The sequence below is a fragment of the Penaeus vannamei genome, chromosome 30 (genome assembly GCF_042767895.1).
Source record: "Penaeus vannamei isolate JL-2024 chromosome 30, ASM4276789v1, whole genome shotgun sequence".
Taxonomy (NCBI): Eukaryota; Metazoa; Arthropoda; class Malacostraca; order Decapoda; family Penaeidae; genus Penaeus; species Penaeus vannamei.
Genome location: NC_091578.1, coordinates 22165291 through 22170290, shown reverse-complemented (window position 1 = coordinate 22170290; position 5000 = coordinate 22165291). Strand labels below are relative to the sequence as shown.

At 29.9% G+C, this 5000-nt stretch overlaps 1 long non-coding RNA gene across 1 annotated transcript in view; it reads right to left on the bottom strand.

Moving 5' to 3' along the window:
- Window positions 1-1915: 1915 nt before the first annotated feature.
- Window positions 1916-5000, bottom strand: part of LOC113808529 (uncharacterized) — a 5043-nt gene continuing 1958 nt past the window's right edge. Inside the window, exon 2 of the long non-coding RNA XR_003476001.2 lies at window positions 1916-2985. This is a non-coding gene — a long non-coding RNA (uncharacterized lncRNA). The remainder of the gene's footprint in view (window positions 2986-5000) is intronic.

The following is a 5000-nucleotide window of genomic DNA, read 5'->3' as shown; positions in this document are numbered from 1 at the left end:
AGACTTTTCTCATTGTCTGTCTGTGCCCAAAAGCCGCCGTTGGGAACTACTCGATCCGGTAACACTGCTGTAACACTGCATATTGAAACGAGACATGTATGTGTTCTAAAACTACCCCTTGAATAAGTATAGCTTCTGTAGACCAGTAAGAACCTTAAGCCAGATACAAGTAGCAGTTGTGTATTCCTATGGTTGTTGTAGTTCTCATTCTTATACTTAAAATTCCATAAATGGAATGCAGATTATTTTCTCTTTCCTAGTAATATTAATGTACAGTTTTGTTCTGCCTTTAGGTCTTAGTGTACTATTTAACATGGTCGTTTTATGTATAGATCTTTCATTATATCAGGTCTAGGAAAGATTAGGTTTTTCTTCAAGCCCTGAAACAAAAAATGAGCAACTTCCCCAAGAGTACTCTGACAGTTGTTAATGGTTGGGCACTCTTCGTGATCATATATACCTCTGGAAAATATAACAGTATCTAGTAAATTATACAAATGATTGTGTATCTATCAATATATGATATCTCACAGCATTAGCTCTGCCCCTTTATTGACCCTGCAAATGTTTTTCAGTGCATGTTCTTTGAGAATGGTTCTGTAATAACACTGATAGAAAAATAAATGAAAACAAAATCAAGAAAAATGAAAGAAAAAGAATATTTAATATTTGCAATGAATAAAGGCAAAGAGGCCTATCTCGGTAGGTGCCAACTGGAATTTCTATCAAGATGGAGTGAAACTAACTTGTTCAAACTACCCTGATTGTTTCATTTCCATTCATCAAATCATTACATTTTGAGCAATTGTAACTCTTGTGATGAACAAGAAAACATGTGACTTTGCAAATGTCAATACTAAGGATAAGAGATGAATTATAAGAACAATGCACAAAATATTAGTATTTCAAAATATGGAACGTAACATTTGCATAATTAAGCCAATAAAATTATCTCTACTGGGGATTCTTTCTTGAAGAATTTGATCTGATTTAATGAATAAAGTACTACATTTAGCTGTAGCTTTTCATACATGCAAAGTATTGCTTAACCTGATGATCCTTTTAATTTTATAAAGATATCATAAGGTTGATGTTTTGACATGTTTTTCTTTATGTTGAATTTGGTATTACTACTCTTGTAAATATAAATTATACTTAAATAAAATTTCATGATTCAGATATTTCCATATCAACAAAAGTGTTACTTTTCACTTCCACAAGCTTGTAAAATCTAAATGCCTAAGAATAAAATACTAATGTAAGCCCTCTTTGGTAGAGAAAGCATGTATCATATAATAAACTCTACTTGTTGAGGACCGGATTCAATAATCACTAAAAACTAATGTTATCCCTTTTGATTACATGGGCTTCATTTAGCTAATAAAGTACATGGTCTTCATCAATTTACTTTCCAACTCGTGTTCGTATGTAGCATTCTTTGCTGAAGAGGTGTGACACAGGTACATTCAACACTGGTAGAGTCTACTTTTGGTGGTTTGATATCAAAGGAAGCAGGAACTTTTTCTTTCTGTAGTGACCCATTTCCTGCTGAAGTGCGATCTTGTGGTTTGATATCAAAGGAAGCAGGAACTTTTTCTTTCTGTAGTGACCCATTTCCTGCTGAAGTGCGATCTTGTGGTTTGATATCAAAGGTAGCAGGAACTTTTTCTTTCTGTAGTGACCCATTTCCTGCTGAAGTGCGATCTTGTTTGATTTTTTTATATATATAGTAAAAATGTAAACCACTCTAAAGTTGATTTTAAATTAATATTTGTTTATGGAGTAAATACTAACTGATACACTGGACCATTCCAAATACCAGTTAGAAAAATTTGCTGAAAGCTCTTTCCACAACATCTGTACTTTTATTTTAGGTTCAAAACATCTCACTGAGACAAATGTTCAACACACGGAATTCTATTAAAGATTTAATTAAAATACATTAATACATCACTTCCTTTGTAAAGTTTATCATTCTCTTTTATCCTTTCTGTTTTTTTTTTTTGTTTTTTTTTTCTTAAAAGAGTTTTCACACCAGTTCACATTATTTGTCATGGTTATGTGAAATTTGAACAACCCTTTAACAAAAAAAAAAAAAATTATACAATCAAGATTCATTTCCTGGAGAAAAAAAAATTAAATAATGGAAAGAGGAGACATCTAATAACAAATGGGAAATGTCTATTAAACAATGTTTGTATAGAGTACTTTCAGAAATGTTTTTGTGCAAAAATATGAAACAAAAAAGAAGTTCAAAGAGAAAAACTAAAATTTCAAAAGAGCAATTACCCATGAAAGCAATACAGAAAGCCATAACAAAAGTATCAAAGGATGAATTTCATATGAAGCATTAAAAAAGAATAAAAAAAACAGGGCAATTGCACATGAAAAAAGGGCAGACATATATTTATAAGGACAATTCCTTTTACAGCCGTCTTCATCATACTATTGTAAAACCTGGTATAAAATCATTCTTTTATTTTGTGGACCTTTATTGAAATTCATAACTTTTTTAAAAATACGATAACTACAGAAACAGTTAATGCATATCTATTAGGAATAACAGTATTTGTAAGGGGGTTTCTTTTGATCATCTGAATGTTATCAAATAATTAACAAATATAACTGAGCACCCACGTGTAAAATGTTTCAGTCACAGCTTAGCAAAAATAGTGTCTTTATGACTGAAATCTCTTGTACTATATCATATAAACTCTACACTTGACACATAAAAAACAGACATGAATCACTAACAATAAAAAGTAATCTGGACAACTACAAACAGAATAGGAATAATGCTAATTACAAAAAAAACATCCTCGCGGGGGAAAAAAATTGAAAATACTATTAAAATTTACGCTTCAATTTATGACAACACTAGCCCTCGAGACCTATACATTCCGTACGTCTGTAGTCCCTTCAGGTACAACGACCGTGATGCCATTCAGGGCCTTAGTTAGGCACACCTGGCAGCCTAGACGAGATCTGCAAAGGGAGAAAAGATGGAGTTAATAATGGTATGGCAGATAATGATATTGTTGGCAACAATGAGAATAGCAGTAATTGTTATAATAATGATGATGATAAAATATTCATACCAATCCAAAGAAAAAAACATTAAAATAATAATGATACTAAAACTCGTAACAATAATAACACTTTCTATGGTGATGATATTAAGTAATACTACAAAAAATAACAACTGCAATAATGATAATAGTAATAATAGCATTTATGATGATGATTGATGATGACTGAAGATGATGATGATGACATTGATGGTAATGATGACAATTGTTATCATTATTATTACTATAATTATCATAATTGTAGTATAATCAATAATAATAATAATAATAACAGCAATAAAATAAATAATGAAAATAATAACAATAGTAATAAAATGAATAATAATAATTAGTAGTAGTAGTAGTAGCAGTAGTAGTAACAGTAGTAAAAGTACTTGTTGTAGTTGATGACGTTACACAAGTAATAGGTGTAGTAATAGTAAAAGTTGTACTACAACCACTGCTACTGCTACTACAACTAATAATAATAATAATAATAATAATAATAGTAATAGTAGAAGTTGAATTATTATTAGAGATACCAAAATAACAATAACAATCATCATCATAATAACAACAACAATAATAATAATAATGATAATACAATGATAATAATAGAAATGATAATACAATGATAATAATAGAAATGATAATAAAATTATAATAATAGAAATGACAATACAATGATAATAATAGAAATGATAATACAATGAAAATAATAGAAATGATAATGCAATGATAATAATAGAAATGATAATACGATGATGATGATGATTGATGATGATGATTGATGATGATTGATGATGATGATTATTAATGATGATGATTATTGATGATGATGATTATTGATGATGATGATTATTAATGATGATGATTATTGATGATGATGATTATTGATGATGATGATTATTGATGATGATGATTATTGATGATGATGATTAATGATGATGATAAAAATAATAATAATAATAATAATAATAATGATAATAATAATAATATTAATAATAATAATAATAATAATAATAATAACAATGATAATTATAATGATAGTTATAAGAATGATAACAACAAAAGTAATAATAATAAGAAGAAAACAAAAAAGAAAAACAGTATCAATAATAACAACAATAATAATGATCACAACACTAACAAAAAAAATGATTTAAATAATGACACATTCAGAAAAATAACAAACAGCAAAGACCAACAGACCCTGCCTAATACCAACCCTATTTCGGGCTTCCTATCTAAAATAAATTAAAAATTATGAAAGCACCTGTAAATCTTCTAAGCACTTACCCTCCTCCTCCTGTCCTCTCCTAAACACCTGCGTACCCACAAAATTGCGTCACGCCTATTTCCTCGTCCTTGGAGCATAACTTCCTAGTATCTCCTACATCCACTTGTTCCTGGCTCTTTTCAAAAGGAGTTTCTATGCCGTGAAAACACAGGGCATCAACATGTTGCATTGTAGCTTTAAAACCCATGTCTCAATTCATTAAACGTCAAAATTTCCCAAAACGTCAATACCTCTAGAACAAACTGGGGCATTTCTCACCCTCCTGATGTATTTACTGCTGTCAGATATCTTGAATACCCAAATTGCAATTATATTCAAAGTCCACCTTTTGCAAAAATTCAATACCTCTGGACAAACTGGGGCATCTCTGGTTTCTCTTGATGGATTTACTCCAAATCGATAACATCAAAGAGGAAAATTACCGCAGAATCCAGAGACGCCATTATCCAACCAATTTTATGGTGATAAGTTACATTTCAGTTCTGTTTAAAATAGTAAGATCTATTTTCTTCTTCTTCTTCTTCTTCTTCTTCTTCTTCTTCTTCTTCTTCTTCTTCTTCTTCTTCTTCTTCTTCTTCTTCTTCTTCTTCTTCTTCTTCTTCTTCTTCTTCAAAATACCAACTAATCCAAAG